Here is a 21,645-nt window from a genome sequence, read left to right as displayed (position 1 = left end):
TTTATTTTGCTTTTGTTTTTGCTTTTTATGCCTTTCTTTTTACTCCCCCTTAACCTTTTCCTGTAAAGTCAAGCTTACCTACCAACTATACGTACATCAGCTGGCAGCACACTTTAATGTGTTGCTTGGATACAGATGTTTGGAAATATAGGCACATAATTTATACCTGATTCTGTTACTAGGAAACCAGGGCAACTTTGGGACTTTCCTTTGGGAATCATGACCACAAACTGGAAAGAAATCTATTACGAGTTTTAGAAGAAGGAAAATATGTAAGACATGGTTTAATTGTATTTCTAAATTGACAAGTTAGTATTTTTAAGCTTCTGTAGCCTTTTCCTGCCTGAGTATAAATATTGCTACCTAAGGCTTTTTTAGTAAGTTTGATCACATTATATGGAGTGTGCGGGTGGCCAGGGTATTTAAATATAAACACAAAACACACTTGTAAAACATTTCATATAACAGGCTAAAAATAAAATCATTGGTGCTTCAAGGGACCCCACTTCCAGGATTTTAACTCTATAAACCCTCTTTCACAATCAGAGCATGGGATTTGCAGGAGAAATTCTTTGCTATGTCAACCCTACTGGTAAATCATCTCCAGGAAAAACAAACAAGAAGTTAATTTGTGGAGTCTATTTTGATCTTTCAGCTACAAGAAAACATTATGCCTGTCTGAGACTTCCTTCCATCCAGACCCTGACAGGCATCCTTAATACTATTGAGGCTGACAGTGTGAAAGGTAAGTTTAGGATAGCAGGAAAAATTCTGCCTGCCCAGGTTAGCTGATAGAGCCTTTTAATATGTATATGTAATTGTGTTCTGAAACATAGCTACTCACGAAAGTGAGAATGTTCTCTTCCAGACGAAGTCTTCAGCGAAGCTCAGAATTCTTGTTATAGCTCAAATCATCTTCTAAAAACTGCTGCAGCTTGACTGTAGGAAGTACCTTGTCTTTGAACACAGAGCCCAAACAGTGCTAAAAAGGGAAATGCAACATATGGTAATAAACTCTCGGAAGCTTTGATGCCCGGTGGTAATCAGCAGCCAGGGCGAGGGAGGCACTGGCAACCATGAACTCTCCCCCAAGGGCCTCATTAACAAGGCCAACTGTGCCGCAGTGGAGGAAAACAGGATCACAGGCTTGAGGGAGATCGCAGCCTTTCAGAGCCAACCCCAGATTTTCTTGGGCTGGAAGTCGTATTAATTGGAAGGAAAGAAAGCTTCAACAAGAGTCTGGAAGAAAATCACTGCCCAAGTGGCCCCTTTACCCTAAGTGTCTCTGGGTGTTTGGAAACAATATGGATGAGTTTTTGAAAGTTTATTTTCATCCGATGTTGCATGCAGAACACTGACTATAAGTATCAGAAGGTTTGTTATTTGGCTATTCCTGACTCTGACTATAATGGTGGTGGGAAGTCCTACTTTGCTTCAGTTTGTCCATAGGTAGAATGGGGATGGGAGTGAGGGACATGGGGAGGGATGTGTCAAGCCTGAGGGTTCTCTAGGCTCCTTCTACAGCCCCCTAACATCCCCCATCTCCATATAAGAGCACTGATGTTCAGATATTTTTTCTGCAGGGATGATAAGACGTGGGTGACTTTACAGACACTGCCAAGATAGTATGCTGTATTTTCTTTTCAATTTCAAAAGGCTTTCCTAGGCACAGGTAGTTCTGAGGGGCACATAAGTCTCCATATACTATGTATAACTCACCACCTCCTCCTCTTCCTCCTTTTTCTTCCTCCTCTTTTCTTCTTCTTCTAACTTATTCTTGTTCATGACACTTTTCAAAATCCTTGGTACTATGTGCTAAAGATACCCATGAAAGTAGCATATGAAAAGGTTCGAGGCTGTGTAATATTTCTAATTCCAACAACTGTTTCAGCCACAGAAACCTCTCATTATCTAATCACTATCACATTTACTTACTTATTTGTATGTGTGTTTTTTCTTTGTTTGTTTTTACCTAGCAGTTCATAACTGCATCCTACCTGTTTGTCAACTTGAGTGCTCTTTATTTTACAGATTTCCTTTAATAACAATAATCATTATTATTCAGCTGGTATCACTTATTCTGTGCCTGTTACATTCTTTAAATACAGTATCATGATTAATCATAAAAATAAGTCTTTGGCCTGAATGTTATTATCCTCATTGTACAGAAGAGGAAACAGAGGCTCCTAGAATCTTTAAGTCACGATTGCTCGAAGTTACAGAGTTAGTGAGTGACAGCCTGGATTCATAGGCACCTACCTGATTTCAAAACATGTGGCCCTTCCACTATATCAGGCATTTTTCTCTCAGAGCGTCTGGAAAGATTTTTAAGATCTTAAGAAGATTTGATTGTAATTTGCATGGAGTGAGAGGACTACTGAAGCTCCTTCTAGAGATACAACTTGATGCTGTATGTCTGCCAAATATTGACAGTCATACTATTTACAGTGAAATACTGAGTAATGTATGAAAACGTGATCAAGAAATCAAGACAGACTTGGATTCTACCCTTATCTCCATGGGTAACGAAGTGTAAGACGTTGAGCAAGTCATTAACCATTTTGCCCTCCTATTCCTATTCTGTAGAATGATTAGTAAACTTACTTTAAAGGAAAAACAAAAAACCTTCCATTAATCTGTGGCATTAACTAAGAAGTTAACCTAAGGTCTGTATAACATTTTACATTTTCAACCCCACTTAGAGCTTCAGAGCATCTCATAACAACCCAGAATGTGATCGAAAGAAGGTGTGTGTCCACACTGAATGATTTTGCTGTGTCTCTGGTGCGAAACTGGAGGTTGAATGGAGAGAAAAGGAACAGATCCTATGATTGAAAATACCTCTGGGCCCCAAACTTGGACCTCAAGGTCATGATGCATCTTTATAGAGGTATCTTAAATCACCAGCCTGGAAGAGAAAAAATGAAAGTGTGGGGGAAAATCTGCAAACTGAAAGCGTCTTTCTGGGATAATTACATGAATCTCAGCTCCACCTCACAGACCTGAAAACACATACTTCTAGCCCTGTTTCCTGGCAGACTGAAGTATATGATCATCAGTGCTTTTGATGACCTGGAGAACTTCCTGGAGAGCATGCACTGGCAGGTGCATCTCCTCTTGCCAAGAGAGCTGCTCCCCAGAAAAAAACTGAGAGAACACTTTCACTCTGTCCCAAACTGAGGACAGGTCCCACATGGAGCCTGTGCTGGGTGCTTTGTGGATCCTTCCCTCCCAGAGGCCATGGTAATGTTCTTCTTTGGAAGGGATTAAAATGAGCCTCCTGCTACCACCCAATAAAGAACCATACATCGTCCCTCCTCCATGAACATTTGGGCTGGTCTGCTTCTGTCTTCTGGTTAGATCATCTCTCTTACCTATGGTTTCTTTTCTAATAAGGGAGCAATATATTTTATCTTAGATCTGTAAATTTGGTCTCCCATCCTTTGGAAGTCCTCATAATATATAGTTCTGAAAATTGCCAAACTACATAATGAATATCTGTTTATTAAATACATGAATAAAGCCTGAAGTTGTATCATGAGAAAACACTATTATGCCTCCACTTTTCTCCTGGGATATTTTTCCAAACAAACCACATAGCCTTTTTTTCAAGCTCCTGCTCACACTACAACATAGTAGTTGCCAGTTTTGCACCAGTACCTGCCAAGGTGAGATGCAGAGCAGGGAGGTTTAGTCTCACATGTACAGACTCGCACACATCTCCTGTTGGGTATCAAAAACAAATCAGAAACTTGTTCAGTGATGTATTGATTCTCCTTCCAGTACCAACTATTTTCACATTCTGGACATCTAAGTTATTTGCAGCTGTCTTCTTTTAGTGACTCTAGCCAAAAATCTTGTGTCACCTTTAAGTCCTTTCTTTTTCTTTTTTAATTAAGTACAGTCAGTTTACAGTGCTATGTTAATTTCTGGTGTACAGCATAGTGATTCATTTATATATATATATATACATTCTTTTTCATTATAGGCTATTATAAGGTATTGAATATAGTACCCTGTGCTATACAGTACGACCTTGTTGTCTTCACCTATTTGATATATAGTAATTAGTATCTGCAACTCCAGAACTCCCAGTTTATCCTTCCCTACCCCTTTCCCCATTGGTAACCATAAGTTTGTTTTCTCTGTCTGTGAGACTCCTCTCTTTCTTTCATACCCCACCACCAATCTGTGGTGTCAGCAAGCTGTGTTAGCTCTACCTTCAAAAAACATTCAGAAACTGACCACTTCTCACATCTCCACTGTCAAATCACCATCATCTCTCACCAATTATTCCAACAGCTTTTTAAGCTGGATCCCTGCTTCCACCTGGTCCCCTAGAGGCTACTTTCAACAGTGGCCAGAGAGTTCCTGTTAAGATGCAAGTCAGATTGTGTTATCTTCTGATTAAAGCCTTCCAAGAGCTTCCCATTGCACTTGGAATAAAAGCCAAAGTCTTTACGATCGGGCTCCCCTGTTACTTCTCAAAACTCATCTCCCATTACTCGACCCCTTGCTCATTCTGCCTCAGCCACACTGGCCTTGCTGTTCTTTGAACATGTGTGATGTGCTCCACAGAGCCTTTGCATGTGTTCTAGTTCAACAGCCGCTAGCTGGCTCTCTCATCTTCAGATCTTTATGCAAATAACTCCTTTTCAATGAGATTTCTTTCGGCTACTCTATTTAATAATGTATCTGATCCCTACTCCTCCTCATCTATATACATATCATAGTGAGTTTCTCTGCCTAATTTTTCTCATAGCATCTGTTAGGGGTCAAATTGTATCCCCAGAAGGATATATTGAAAGTCCTAACCCACAGTATCTGTGAAAATGATGTTATTTGGAAATAGTGACTTTGTAGATTTAATCGAGTTAAGATGAGGTCATTGAATGGCCCTAACCCAGTATGATTTGTGTCTTTACAAGAAGAGGAAGACACCATAGGAAGACAGAGACACACAGGAAGAATGTTTTGTGATGACAGAGGTAAAGGTTCGTGTGATACAGGTGAGGTCAAGGACCACCTTGATTTCAGACTTCTAACCTCCAGAGAATACATTTCTCTTATTTTAAGCCACCAGTTTGTTATTATGGCAGCCCTAGCAAATGAATATAGAATATATCACACCATCTGATATATTACATATTCGACATAGTTTTTTTCTTTGTTTGTCTCCCCAACACTGCAATGTAAACTCCAGGGAAGACTGACTCTCTGTTCCACACTGCTCTGAATTCTGCTGGATTCTACCCAATCTGCCTTTTATCTAAAGATTGATTGGTCCTAATGCTTCACTGGTGAACCTGCAAAGGAATTTCATAAAAATAAGAAACAAACTCAAAGCAAGAAGTGGAAATTCTAGCTCCCATCTAAAGATTGTAAAATAGTAATTTGACATTAATAGATAGAACTTGGAATCTATATGAACTGAGGTGCTACCACATAGGAAATCACCCATTTAGGCTCCCATCTAACCCTGACGATGTGCCCAAGCCAAGTGGTGAAAGAGGCTATGTGAGTGCCTGCATATTAGATGAAGAAAATGCTGATGGATTGGTTGGACATAGAAGGACACACATCACAGAGGATTCCTGACAGCTATGAAAACATTTTGTCAAAAATTTACTTGCTTTTATTTCCCCCTCATATTGTTAGTTTTAATAGCTTTTAATTTTTTTCACAGCACTCAAAGTGTCTCAATAACACTATCCCCCAAAGGAAAACGTATCATCTTTGTAACACAATATTACATGCAGTATTGAATTCTGAAGCTAACATGTTAGAAAGGCAATGTATAAAGTATAAAGCATTCTCTAGAATGTTTTAGAGCATTTAGAATGACACCAAAAAGAAATGTTGTCCACAGCCCAGGAGAGTCCCTGTATCTTCTCCCTGGTCTGTATATATAAATAGAAAATGTTATGTGGACAAAAAAGTAAGGCTTTGAAAAAGAAAGTGAGGACTCTTAGGGCAATAGAGTGCAATGTTTTGGGAAATCGACTATGGAGTTTGACAGAGCTGGATTCGAATTCTGGTTCCAAGACAGTAGCTGCGGATGGTCACTACTAATCCTAAATTTCCCAGCAATAACACCTGCCTCAGAGTGTCATTGTGGACTATAAATAAAGTACACATGGAAAGTACTTAGTTCAGTCCTCAGAAAATGGTACCCGTTATTGTTATGTCTCCCAACGCAATGACTCCCGGTAAGTGAGATTTAACATATTGTGAAAGAACGTCTGTCGAGAGAGTGACATGGCTCAGTGCTGTAGAGCTGCTCAGAATCTCCTTTCAGGAAATGATCTGAATGGGCTTGTTGACAGTAACTATTACTCTGGAAAAGGAATTGCTCACAGCCTTCCTGATTAACTACTGTATCACTTCCCATCATTATCCTTTTCATCTGCCTTGACTATAAATATATAATCTAATGATCCTTTCATTTAAATTGCTCCTTTGATGATGGGATTTTCAAAGTGCTTTTTAGCCACTCATTAATTAGGCGAATCCACCCATTTTTGTAGCGCCTATCACTGAGACACTTGAAGAACTTTGAGGAATAAAAAATTTCTCCTGATTTTTCCAGAGAAGACAGAGAGACAGCTTCCTAAATTTCAAAGCATTGTGTAGAGGAGAAAGGTTCTTGCAGGAGTTAAACTTACTACTATTGCCTTACTAATGCTTCTTTGCAAGCCCCCTTGAAAAGCTTTCATCAAATGCATGAACTGACCACAGTCTATGACAATTTGACCCTCCTGGAAACTTGGCCTCCCTGTTTTAATGATCTTCTTCTTTAAGGCCTGATGTCATGAATTCTGATTCCCCAGCATTACTTTCACCCCTCTTATTTCACATCATGGAAATAATTATCTAGCTGAATGTTCCATTTTCCTCTTAACTAGGTGGAACTGGCTATTAGGTAACTGTGAATTTAAAACTACCAGACTAAAGGGAAAACATCGGTTTGAAAATGAACCAGGAACTTGATTGGAGCTGAGCTTTGACTGGCAATCTGAGCAGGGAGTCTGGCTGTCAACAAATGAGGCACGTTTTAATTAAGAACTTTTGTTACATCATGACAGAAAGCAAAGACAGTGTGGTTCAGAGACTGTATGCTAGACGCTTAAGGAGGCTCTCTTGCCATGAGACCCTCATCAGAGTCTGACTTTTGCCATCCTGGAAGATGATGAGAAAGAAAATGCACCATCTTCCTTGGCTTGTACAGTGGGTAAGAAAATAACCAGATGCTTTGAAATTGCAGAAGAAGTGTCCCCCTTCAGAAATGTTTTAGAAAAGGAGTGTGAGCGCATCACTGTGCCCTCTGCAAGGAATTCGCACCCCAATATGTGGCATTATCCACACTCTGCTTAGGTCTCTCTACTCAAATAACCCCTCCTTTATCTTTCTTTGCAGCACATATTACAACCTTCTCATTGTATTTTATGTTTTTGTGGGGTTATTTATAGCCTGTTGTCTCAACTGGAACATGAATTCTGAGAGCAGGGACTGAGATGATCACTGCTTCACATCCTGTCAATAATTGCTGAATGAAAGTTGAATGACCTGAAAGAGATGGTGGAAAAATTGAGTTAAAGACACAAGGTATAAAATAATGAAATGGACACAACTAGCTGGTCTGGGGAATTTTGGACCTAATTTCAAAGAATTTTTATGAAAACCTAACTTTACTTGTAAAAGCTTAGTTCATGTCACCGTGGTTATGAGAAGCAGGGATAAGCACAATCTGCAAATAATCCAAAGAAACCCTAGAATTTTAGAGGATAGTTAACCCCTCTACCAAAATGACCTCCCTCTTCTCTGCATCCCTTTTCACCCCAGGCAGGAGAAAGAAGAGTTGAGATAGGTGAGCATCAGAGAGTGAGGGAAGGATGCGCTGCGGCCGGCAGGGCTAGATGTGAGTGGCAATACTGAGGCTTTCTCCCAGCTGGCGGGCGGCTGGATTGCTCTCCTATTCTCCGTGACTCCTACCTTCCTTTCTCACTCCTAAACCTCATTTGAACCTCCCTCCTTTACTTTCCTTCTTTATTAATATCTTTATTTTCCTTCTGCCTTCATGATGGGGACAACAGATGACTCTCTGGTAGAAGTCAAAGTAAAAGGTTTGGAGCTAAGTGAAGGAGCTAAAATATTGTCAGTTTTTTTAGTTACTGGCTGCACTGCCCAGACTCTGTGGTTGAAAGGCTGGTTATAAATTCACTCTTTTTTTCCAGTTTGACTTTTTTCCAGGGAGTGTTAAGGATGGAAGAAGTTTCAAATGCTGTAATAAATATTAGGAAAGCATAGACCTAGGAAAAGTTTCCTAATGCCAAGGTCCTGAGCATATTTGTTTGTCTGTTACGTGGAGTCAGAGAGGCAACCAGAGATTGAGGTCCCCCCAAGACTAGGATGCAGTTGTGGGTGTATTTCCTCCAGGACTGGAAGTTGTACCATTTCGTATTTTCTTGGGGTAAGAAGATTGCAGATCCTTATACCCACTACAGACAAGGCTAAGGCTAAGGCAAATAAATGAGTACTAAGTATTAGGTAAGTTGTACCAGCTAAATCAACCTTTGTTTCAATTAAACACAGCCTCAGGTGTTGGCCTTCCATGAACTTGTTTCTATGGTTTTGTGCTTTGTTTTTCTGTTAGTTTTCTCTCCCATCATGTCTTCTTTCCTCCTTCTCTTTTTTCCATCCTTCATTCCTAAGATGTTGCCCTTGCTCTGCATGGCTGCTCTGGTCTTAGGGCACTAACTCTGATACCTACTCCTAAGATGAGGAAAGCCACATCCTTAGCTTGCCATGAAGATTTTCCTTACAGACAGTAAAATAATAATAAGCATATTATAAATAATTCTATGCAAAGAAGCCTGATAACTTAATAAAATATAAAAATTCTCTAAAAGCACAACTTATCAAAAGTAGCCTAAAATAGAAGATCTGAATAGGTCTACATCTGCCAAAGAAATTGAATCCATGATTAAAATCCTTCCCATGAAGAAAACTTCAGGCGTAAATGGCTTCACTGGCTAATTCCTCCAAAATTTCAGGAGGAAATAATACTGTGTTTATATACATTCTTTCAGAGAATAAAGAAAGAGAACACTTCCAAATCACATTGTGAACTCAGTGTAATCCTAGTACTGAAACTGAGAAGGACATTATAGGTAAAAAAATTTTATCCCTTCCTCTTCCATGAACATAAACTCACAACTCTAAACACAGAATTAAGAAATAGAATACAACAATATAGACATAGCATAATAACTCAAAACTAAGTAAGGTTTATTTCACAAATACAATGATAGTTTAATAGTTAAAAATCAATTAGTCAATATAACTTCAAAAATAGCCATAAAACAGAGAAAAACCATACCTACATAGATACAAAAAAAGGCATTTGACAAAATTCCACCCCATTCATGATTTGAAAAAAAACAATTATGAACAAATTGGGGGTAAAAGAGATTTTAATGTGATAAAAGACATCTACAAAAGTCTAGAGCTGACATACTTAATGGTCAAATATTAAACATTTCCCTCTAAGTCTGGGAATGTCCACTGCTGCTAAGTCCGTTAACATAGTTTTGAAAGTTCAGTCAGTAGGCAAAAAAGGAAATGAAATTTATAAAGTTATTAAAGAATAAAAGAAATAAAATTCTCTATATTTACAAATTACCATATTAGCTACATGAGAATTCCAAAAGAAGTTATAAATTATTAGAATTAATAAGTAATTTAGCAAATTTGCTGGATGGAAAATCAGTATAGAAAAAAGTACTTTTGCTTTTTGTTTTTTATGCATCAGCTGAAAAAGTAAAGAATTAGAAAAACAAAGCCATTTAAAATAGCACCTGGAAGCTATGTATTTGTGAATCAGACTTAACAAAAGCTGTATAAGACATCTATAATTAAAACTACAAAATGTGGCTAAAAGATGTTAAAGAAGACTTAAGGAAATAGTGATATATCAAGTCTGTGGATTAGAAGAGTTAATATTTTTAAGATGCCATGTTCCCTAGATAGATCTATAAATTCAATGTGACTCCAATCAAAATTCTAGCAGAATTTTGTGTAGAAATTGACAAGCTGATTCTAAAATTTTTATGGACATGAAAGGACCTTAAAAACATCAGATAATGTTGAAGAACAAAGCTGGAGGGCTCAGAATACCAGACTTTGAGACTTACTATAAAGCTCTAGTTATTAAGAGAGTATGTATGGTATTGTGCAAAGAGAGACAAGTAGACCAATTGGACAGAATTAAGAGTCCAGAAATAGACTCACATGCATAGAGGCTGTTGATCTATTATAAAGGTGTCACTGTAGTTTAGTGAGAGAAAGGGTGGTCTATGCATTAAATAGTGCCACAGTATTAAACATTCATATGGAAAATGAACTTTGCCCCCTGTATTACAGCGTTTGAGATGAAGTATATATCTATATGTGAAAGACAGAAAAATAACGCTTCAAGAAGAAAACAGAAGATATGTTTTTAATTTTAGGGTAGGCATAGATTTATTAAACAAAATACATAAAGCACTCAGCAAAAAGCCAAAACTAAAACTAAAATCAAACAAAAAAACCTCCAAACCCTGATCCTCTGGACTTCAATAAAATCACAACTGCTGATTCATCAAAAGATATCAATCATCACAAAAATGAAAAGGCAAGCCACATGCTGGAAGAAGATATTTGTAATTTATATATCTGACAAAGGACTGGTATCCTGAATATATTGAGTTCATGCAAATTAATGATACAGACAAACTATATGACACATTCAAAAATTTTTGGTAATTTTTAAAATTTTCAGGTATTTCATGAAAAAGGATATCTAAACAACCATAAGTATATCAAAATCTAATCAATATCATTACTCACCCAGAAAACAAATTAAAATCACAGTAAGATAACACTTTACATCCACTAAAATGGCAAAAAATTAAAGGATTTACAGTATGAAATCTTCGTCAAACTGCTGGTGAGAATGTAAACTAGTACAAACATTTTGGAAAATTTACAGTTTCTACAAAACCTGCACTCCTATAGTTCAGGAATTTTACTCTTTGTTACACAAGATATAGAAATTTACACATATGTTCACCAAAACTTCTAGAAGAGTGTTAATAGAGTTATTAGTTATAATAGCTAAAAACAAGAAATAACAAAATACCTATTGGGAGAATGAATAAAAAAACCCATGGTGCATTCATACAATGGAATTAATACAAACAGTAAAAAACAATCAGCTACTGATGAATAATGTGGATGAATATCAAAATAATTATGCTCCTAGAAACCAGACAAAAAAAGAATACATAGTTTTGATTTTTTTTACATGAGATTTAAACCAGGTAAAACCAATGTGTGACAAAAGTCAAAACAGTGTTTATCTTGGGGGAGAGCAATTATTAGGAGGAGCCATGAGAAAAATTTTTCGAGAGAAATTCTTCAGATGCTGGTACTGTTCTATGCCTTGATTTAGTGGTGGTTATCCAGGTATATACATATGTAAAAACACATCCAGCTTAAGATGAGTGCATTCTATGCACTTCACTGAATGTGTGTTACAGCACTTCAATTCAAAAGTAAGCACATTTAAACTTAGATTTTACTGAAAGTAAAAAGCATCAGGTAAAAGAACGTAAGCAAATAGGATAAAATAATAAAAGGTAAGATGAAGGCTAGAGGAACTCAAGTCCCAAATTCTCACATCTCTGGAGCAGACAACCAGGTTACAGCTCTCTGTGATGAAATAGCAGGCAATGAACACTGAGGTCTTTGCAGGATTTTGGTTCACTAAAGGTCAGCTAACTCCTGGAACATCAGGCTTCAGAGCCTGCAGTCCTTCACCTCCTAGGGATGGCTCAACTGATACCAAACAGTCATTAACACCTCAAAGAGAGTAGGTCACAAAGTTGCCTCAGGCACCCAGCCCAAATTCTGCAGTCTGGCAGCCTGTAGCAACCAGGGGAGAACTTTTGCCACTTAGCCCTTCCTTTTCTCACCAGCAGACCCCTGGAGGATGCCTCTGGTGTGGACTGACACAGCCATCATCCTTTGGCTTTTGTCCACTATCCACAAAAAAAGCACTTCCTTCTTTCTGTGGATAAGATTTGAGGCATTGTCAATAAACTGCCACTAGATAATCTATTTTAGGATATTGGGAAATTACTAGCAATCCATTGTGATAGAAAAATGTGTTGAATAACTGAAAGAGTATATAAACCTGGTGTTTGGATTTCATATCACATTCTCAAACTTTGCTGTGTAAAATGGATGAAATTAACTACCAAAGAGCTCTGGCTAAATCAATCATTTGCTTTCTGTTGCCCTCAGCTTGCTCTGTGTATATGCTGGCCCAGATGCTGAGCTCAACCAAGAACATCGCCGTAAACTCCTTGTCTTTGGTGTCATGAACAATAATAACTAAAATAATAGCTCTGTTTGGTAGTGGCATCTCAGCCTCTTATTCATCCCAAGCTGTAAAGGCAGGCACATTAGTATTTATGGTCATATGTTAACCAATTGAAATCTCACAGACTGCTTTCAAATGCAAGTGAAAAAGTGATTTTTAGGGATGAGGTGCTGCGAAGAGCTCAATCGCACTGTAATAGGCAGCTCTTTGCCCAGCACACATTCATACTTACTAATATTGTCTTTATACTTATATGAGACGTTATAATTTCCACATGCTACTATACACATTGTCTCATTTGATCCTCATAAATTTCTATAAAATGGGTACCATATCCATTGGGGATTCACTCAAGGTCTCCGAGTAAGTGGAGGGGATGGAACTAGAACTCAGGTTTTAGTCGCTCTACTCCAACTTCTATGGTTGGTAAGGCTGGACTTTCACAAGTGTAATCTGTTTGCTTTTGAATGCTCAAATTTGAGAGGTTAAACTAGCAAGTATTCTTTTCCCTTTTTTTCTCCCATTGGCCCAAAACTTTCCAATTCTTGACATTTACATAGGAGATGTTCATCACACCATTCTATGAGTCAGGTCATGCAAGGAACATGGACCACATGGAGATCTTTTTATATCGCCCCAAATTAATAGACACCTGTGATGAGAGTAGGGCGCTTATAAAAAAAAAAAAGATAAGCAAAGCTCCACATTTTGCTTTAGGTTCAGAGAGTGTCAGACAAACTTTTATTAAATCATTTGAGAAGGGAGACAAACGCATAGCTGCCATCTCAAACACCTGAGAAGTGTCCCTAATTTCTTTAATAAAGCATAACATATAGGGCTTAACTCTAAGAAGAAAATTAATTAAAAAATTAAGGTCCATAAAGTCATTCAGCATCTGAAATGATTAAAAATATAATTCATGAACTTTCACTATTTTCTGCACTGTTCACATTATTTTTCTCCATTGTTTCAGTAAGGTATAATTTTATATTTAGCAAAATTCCTCCTTTGCAGTGTTCAGTTCTGCAAATTTTGGCTAACACATGCATTTGTATAACCACCACTCAATGAAGATATAGAATAATTCTGTTACCCCCTACCAAAAATAAGCATCCCATATCATATATGCTCTATGACTTTCTACGATTAAGTAAAATGTGTTAACAAACTATGACATCCAGAAACACAGATGTTAAGTTATGTGTGTATATGCTAAATATGTGTAAATTATTTTCTTAAGTGGTGGACCTATGTCTGTCAGACTCTGCAACTCTTATCAACCATTCCAGGATACACACTATTGAGATCTGGAGCTTTAAAGCTAAGGAACACACTAGCTTATGTAGATAGACCCCCCCAAAAGACCCTTTGTCAGGAAAGTGGGACCTGCTGGAGGTGGAGTCCAGCTCCTTGGTTGTAAAAAAATACATTGCTCTTCTTTTTCTTTCTCAACAACACAAACTCTCCTTCATAAATTATTTTTGACTTCGCCCAGTGTGAGATTTTTCTCCCCTGTATGAATGTTGCTCTGATTTTACAGTAGAAATTTGTTAAAGAACAAAACTTACAGAACTGTGCTGTAGTTGTAGAAAATGCTTAATTCACAATTTTATGATTCTAGCTGCATCTTGACCACGAAGTAAGGGATGCGAGTTTTATCAATGACCAAGCTATCCTGGACTGAAACCCCACAGAGGAAGACGGGATGATTAATTGGACAAGGAAAAATTTGCTGCTTATGGCATCATTCGACTGTGTATATAGAAAGCATCATTATATTTTAACATGCTGGGAACACTCGTCTTGATTGAATGTTAGTCAATAAAAATTCCCTTTTAAAGGATTGCTGCTGTGGGGTCTGCTCTTGTTTCCTGAAGCTGCAGAGACATGCTGAGAATTCGAAGAAAAGCACACTGCACAATACTTAATAAAGTGCTAACGAGGCACAGTCACTTGTCCATTAAAAATGCAGTAAATTTTTCTGAAAATTAGATTTAATATCGTCAATTTTTTTCCTTCCTGGAACCACAGATTACATAAATATTTCGATTAGATCCAAGATAGAGAGAAGGACATGCTAAAAATGATGAAATGAAAATTATAGTTACCCACTGGATATCAGAAGAAAGAAAGGAGATGAAAAGATTTATAATAAAAATAAAACTCAAAGGAATTCAAACTCATTCCATTTGCAATTAAAGTACACGTTTAAGTATGAGGTTATGCAGCCTTAGCAGATGAGCTGAGCTAATTTATAGGTATTTAATTAACTCTGCAGGGAAGAGTCCCTTGTTGTTGCTTTGTGAGTATAATATTTATATTGATAATTATAAAACTAATTTAAAATATTAAAGGAGACCTAAGCAAATGCAGTAAAGCCCATTCTCTCTCAGACTCCAAATGGTCCATATCAGATCGTGAAAACTGATGCAATATTCTGCAAGAGATTTACTTGGGACTTCAGTTGTAGGGGAAAAGAGAGACAAGGAAAATATAGCAAGACTCCTTCTTTTTGTTTTCTTTGAGTGGAGGAATCTAGAGCGTCCTGTTTTCTTTTTATTGTCTTGGTTGAAAAGAACATAGGGCCAACAACAGGAAATAACGTCTATTTTAAAAGACACAGACCGCTGACAAGCAGTCAACCCCTCGGCTAGTATTAATTCAGGGTAACTTTTGTTTTTCCCTCTCTTGCATTTCTCCCACTCCCTACACAGGCACATTTTTTTCTTCAAAGTTAAAGGCAACCACATGAATGTTTTCTCCTTTCTCTTTAAGAACTGATTCTAGAATTTACTCAAGGATCAGCCCACACTAGCAACAGAACTGAAGGGTTATGGGCCTGCTTCTGTTCTCGCAACAGCAGGGAAAAACGTGGTTGAGTTGGTGGGCAGAATTCTCCTGAAAGAAGAATTCGTTAAAATCAAAACTTCTCAGAGAAAGTAATGGCATTGTAAAAAGTGGTATTAGTTAGTTGAAAATATTTACAGAGCACTTAATGGACAGCATATGTACAGTTTTCTCTAAGCTTTATCCTGCTTGTCTTTGGAGAGGAGAGTGAAAAATGTTATTTTCTAAGTTGTCTTGGGTTAAAACTCTTATCGATTACAGAAATATTAGAGACATTGTTAGTAGAGTAGATATGTTTTCAAAGGAATGAAAACTTTATTCACTACTGAGAAGTGTATGCTCAAAAGCCAACATTGGGCGGTGGGGGGTGGGGAGTGGTATAGCTTAGTGGTAGAGCGTGTGCTTAGAATGCACGAGGTCCGGGGTTCAATTCCCAGTACCTCCATTTAAAAGTCAATCAATCAATCAATCAAATCATCTCTCCCCCCAAAAAAGCTAGAAAAATAATCCAATACTACATCTGTCTTCTTCCGTACAGCATCTTTAAATCTCTCTCTTTCTCCTCTACTTCTGTCTTCCTTCTCTGATTCTAACACTCCTGTACTCCTGCCTCCCTCTTGTAAGGACTCTTATAATTCCATTGGGCCCATCCAGATAACTCAGGATAATCTCCTCACCTCAAAGTCCTTAACATATTTACATCTGCAAAGTCCCTTTTGCTATGTAAGGAAATATAAACACAGGTTTCAGGGATTAGGAGGTGAATAACTGAGGAAACCATTATCCTGTCTACCACATATGCCAGTTGCTAAACTGTTTCTCCTTGGTGACAAACTCACTTTTCTACTTCTCTGATTTGAGATAATGGGACTTTGCAAACTATATTTCTGCTTTAGTAGCTGGTTCTCTGTTAGGTTATGCCCATAGGGGGCATTAAAGGATATTGGGAGGCAGGAAGAGGAAGGGACTGAATTCTTTCTGTCTAGCTTGATGCTCTTACTGGCATTACTCCAGCAATGGATGGTCCTCACTGGCATCAGCAGATGGTGCAGATCCTGACTTTTTTCCACATCCTCAGAATGGCCACATTTTCAGAATCAGTCTCATTCCCCTCAGACGACTCACATAAGCTGGGCAATGGACCTCTGCAGAGGTTCAAATCTCTACTCATTAGAGCCACTGCTCCAAGCACCTGGGTTCTCTGATAACCTCAAATTATTTTCTTTGTCTCTCCAACCCTAGAGATGACAGCAGCTTCTTGCAATAATTACTATAGTGTTCATTTTTAGATTTTTCAGTTCTCCAACATCTGTTTAAACCACTTCCCTACATTAAAATCTCTTGGTTGAAATACTTAATATACTTTTGGTTCCCTGATACATTTGACTATGATCAGTTTTTCAAACCTCCTAACAAATGGATACAAAATTAAAGAGTGATAATAACTTTAGAAGAAATGAATAGGAGGAGCTGCGATTCCCTCTTCCTGAAATGATCTCAAGCCTGTCTGTTGCTTGTTGCTTTGCAGGAAACATCATGGTACGGAAAGAAAAGTCTGTCTTCCTAACAAAACATTTCACACAATGATAAGTTCAAAATTTTCTTCTTAATTTGAAGCAACCAAAATCCAAAAGACATTCACACTGCTTTTGTTTTTGTTTTTGTTTTGTTGAAACAGATACATCATTTAAAGGAACACAATACAGGATTACTAGAAAATCTTAATCCATATTAAAGCTAAAACTGTGCACTCACACACATACACACACACAGAAACCGGTTTAGTTTGGCCAAATTTAATTCAGTACTTATGTAACTTTTAATACCTGTTGTTTAATAGTCCACCTGAGTGATTATCTTAATAAAATGTCATAGGCACACTTGTGTGTGTGCACATATATGAAAGAGAGAGATAAATTTACAAGTTATATAGTCTTACAGCCTTCAAATAAGCTGCCAAAGGAAACAATTCATTTGAATTTCTAGATGTGTGCCACAGTGAAACCACAATCACAATGTATGACCTTATTTATTACATGTTTGAGCATCATTTAGATTACACTCTTGCCAAAGATAAATGCTCTCGACATAAAATGGTAATGTTCAATCACAGAAATGTGATCTTAATCCTGTTTAAATCTGCTTTTTCTACTCTGACATTAATTAGCAACCCAGAGCCCCTTCTAAACCTCCACATCCAGTCTTTGAAGAGGTTATTCATCAGATAGGAATGATGTTTGTCTAGGAGTGCACTTCTCTTAATGGACTTAATATCATTATTTTTAAAATGTCCAGATCCTAACTGCGCTGCCCTTTCCCCCCAGCCCCTGCTCAACTTCAATGGCTCGTATAGCTCTTTAAGGTCACTGAGATACTGGGAGGAGGTGATGTGATATAAATCTACCAGAAGTCACAACAATCAAGCACATATGCAGTAAAAAGACAACACCTTAGTAGCTTACAGTGAAAAAGGATATGAAAACGAATTTATGTATATTCATGTATGACTGAAGCATTGTGCTGTACACCAGGAATTGACACAATATTGTAAACTGACTATACTTCAATTTAAAAAAAGTAATAAAAAATTCCTTGGGAAAAAAAAAAGACAACATCTTAGGGATTGGGTAGGAGGAGTTGGGGACATAGAGCAAGTCACACTGAAGGTTACCATATGTCTAAAGGTGGGTTGCACGAACAATGGAATTCAAAGGGAAAAATAATTCCCATAAGGAAAAACGGAAGTGGTGTGTGTGTATGTGTGTGTATGTGGGTGGATGATACTCTTACTTTCCAATCTGAAGTCTAGTGCTAGTAGTAAGAAACCTAAGGACTGTGACAAAGGTTCAGGTGTGTAGATTCTTTCCCACTGGCTGCTTCCTGAGTCATGCCCATCCTTCTGCTGTACGCTTAAAGTATGGACCTCAGGGTTAACAGAGAGCTTTCCCTACCCTAAGAGAGGCTTGTTTACTGAGAATTTAATGGGCTCTTATGACAAAATTAGCTATGCCATTGTCTAATATGTTGAGCCACCATAGAAATGATTTAACAGTCTGAATTATTGTACAATATAAGAGATTCATAATTTATGTTAGTTAGAAAAGAAAGGAGAGGTTCTATGGAAAAAATATTAATTTTAATTTGAAAATATATAAGTAAGGGCAAGGACTATCCTTGGAGTTTAAGTTCTAAAGGAATAATATCAAACTTAAAAATATCTGGATTAAAAAGAGGAACAAAGGAAGAATCAAATGACAGAAGAATAAAACTCACTTATAAAACCAGAAGTTAACACAACATGATAAACTATACTTAAAAATGAAACAAAACAAAACTATGGACGAAGTTCTAACTGGCAACCCTGGTACTAGGCCTAGACTCCTATATGCCCTTCCCCTTAATGTCCCAGGAGAGTGAGCATGGAAAAAGCAAAGTTATTGGAATAACACATGCTAAGGAGTATACAAAGGTTATGGTTGTGGAGAGGAGATTCAAAGATGCTTAGTACATCAGCAAAAGAAAGGCGTGGGATCTGGATACAATGAGCCAAGTGACAAATCAATTCGAATGGATATATATTTAATAATCAGAAATTTGCATTTCTCTGATGATTTAACTCAAAGTTCAAGCCTAAAGTGGGAGCCTTGTGCACTTATGTGTTAATGCATCTTAATCCTCATGTGAAGATATAACAAAATCATGTACATAATATGTTGCTTATCCCAGGGTCTACAGATGTACTGAGGATGGAGCAACTGTACCTAAGTTTATTAGTGTGCCCTCCCTCTTCCTTGGAAGTGATTTTCAGATAATGTATGGTAGGGAGTCTGAATCACTGTGTGAAACATGGCTGATTAATATCTCTATTAATTATTATGTCAGATAAAGCTATGTTTTCCAACACTATTTTAAAACTATATAAAAATTTTTAAGTGCTAATTTCCACCCTCTTGTGGCCTGGCATATGCCCCTGGGAATTAAACAAAAATTGACTACTTGGGTGTAATTTCTGTGGAAACGATATATACTGCCAAAATATCTAAATTAAAAAACAAGCTTCCTGATCCAGGCAAAACATCTGAATAATTGAATGAATCACCCAATTTTCATCTGGGTGTTGTGTTAGAGGGTTGCTTTAGGCACAACTACACAATAGAAAGTGAAGTGGAAAGGAACAACCTAATTAGTGTTGTCAAATAAACAAGTCTAGAGATGCCAAATTTGGTATTTTGATCCAAATTAATCAGTCAAATTTTCTACAGTAACTGTGTTAACTGAATAATTTCCAAATTCCATCTAACTTTTGTTTTTGCTTTTCTTATTGTCTTTCCCTGCTTTCATCCTATGATGGTTTCTGCTCTTCTCCTTCTTGGTTCATTGTTTGCAGTACAGATTATACAGACGTGTCTCTAGGCTAATCTTAAAATGGCTAATACTTATCAGTGACAGATACGTAAAATTATCCTTTGTTTGTCCAACACCATTGCATCATATTACTAATTAGTTGACCTGCCAATATTTGCTTCATATGAAATCTGTTTGCATAATTTCTAAATTGCTTATAATGTATTTCAATTGCTCCTATAACCATTAACTTCAGCAAATGTCCTACCATCAAATCACACCACTAAATACATTGCAGGTGGAAACGTGCTTATTTAACATTGCCTATCATTTCCAACAGCTATTTTGTATAGTTTATTTTAAAATCGTTTTTTAATGAGGTGAAGGCCTCCCAATCCCCTTTAGAGTCATTGTAATGAGCTACAGTCATTTCAAACCCATTCTTTTCAAATGCTGTATTTTCCAAACCCTGTGTCTCTTAGGTATAAGAAGGGAGCTGCATTTCAGCTTTTTTAATATTTGTGAAGAAAATAAGAGTAGTGTGAAAAATTATAATGTATTTTTTAATCTCACTAATCAAATTTAATAATTAGGAATAATGAGTAATATATTGCAGAAGATTATACAAACAATTGTCATGTACGAAGAACTTAGGTTTTATAATTACACAAAGTATATGATAATGCTGGGTTATAATTTCTTTGCTATAAATTATTTTAAATGCAAAATAACTTAACTGTTATTAGCCAGTGAATACTGAGACATTCTTCCTCTGTTTCTTAATAGTCCGTAGGTGGCCACATTACTTAGCCATAACTTTAAATATTTTCATTTTTGACTTTCTACACAATCAAGATTAGTCTTATGACCCTTTGTGTCTGCAGACGAGCATGATTTACTTTGAGAAGTGTGCCATTTTTCAGTGCCCTGACCACATGGGTTTTCTGCCAAACCCATTAATTTTTAGGTTGCATTCTTACTAATTTTTTTGTTTTAGGAAGGTGGCTCTGCAATTCCCTCATCCCACAATGATATTTATGTGTGGGTGCCCTCTTGAATTGTATTTTCTTAATTCCTATTCTCTTCCATGTGCTTCACAAACCTGAATCACTAGGCCAGGGAAATAAGGCATCTAGGCATTTTCAGTCTCCTTTTGGAACTTTTTGTCAGTTGCTAGGTGACTTGTAACAGATTTTGGCATTCATCTCTTCTGGGTCCACAATTGTCTTTGCTGGGCCAGGAAAGCAGCTCCTTAGCCATCTTGCACTAATGATAATTTGTTCTTATTTGACATAGTATAAACTTTGTAACATTTCCTGCAGGGTGTTTAAGGACAAGTTTATTTACAAGCTCTTTATATAAACTTTCAAAGATACTGTGGCCATTTAGCACTCAGTATAAATATTAGATAATTATTTAATAGAATGCATTTCTGTATTTTAGAAATTTGTTATTTTGCTACAGTAACTGTAAAAAATTCTTTATATATATTGGCAGAAATCTCTGAAAATGTATTCTTAGTATTTTTGTCAAATATTATTTTTCAAACTATATTTTATATATAATTATTAATTATATAATTATTTTGTATATAGTTATATGCAGTAATTAAGTAAAATTATACTATTGCCTATATGGGAAAGTAACAAAATATTCTGTCTTATATAAATGTGGAACACAATAAGATAATTTAGCAGTCATTTGGGCACTTCATGTATAGTGGACAAAATGAGACCTACGTATTAGGCTTGACATTTTTTTATTAGAAACGTATGCATTTTCTTCTGCTTTTTAAAAAAAAGACCAATATTTGGATAAAAAAATACACAAACTTCAGTCAATTTAAAAGAGAAAGATTTTAGAGTATAAAGAATAAATGCAATGATTACAACACATATAGATTCAAGGAAATTAATTTTCAACAGTGTATACAGATAGTAATTAGACAACCAGAGGGTGTGCTTCCCTTTAATTTAGGATAGTCTATGTTTGTAAAGTTTTAATTTTACTACAATTTCCCTGCAAGTTGT

General features: G+C 36.8%; 1 non-coding gene across 1 annotated transcript; it reads left to right on the top strand.

Moving 5' to 3' along the window:
• The first annotated feature begins 15,644 nt into the window (after nucleotides 1-15,644).
• Nucleotides 15,645-15,716, top strand: TRNAS-AGA. Its single transcript has one exon. It is a non-coding gene; the product is annotated as a tRNA-Ser (tRNA).
• The last annotated feature ends 5,929 nt before the right edge of the window (nucleotides 15,717-21,645 follow it).

This window comes from Camelus ferus, chromosome 3 (genome assembly GCF_009834535.1).
Source record: "Camelus ferus isolate YT-003-E chromosome 3, BCGSAC_Cfer_1.0, whole genome shotgun sequence".
Taxonomy (NCBI): Eukaryota; Metazoa; Chordata; class Mammalia; order Artiodactyla; family Camelidae; genus Camelus; species Camelus ferus.
Note: the sequence above shows the minus strand (reverse complement) of the source record. Positions and strands in the feature narration are given on the sequence as shown.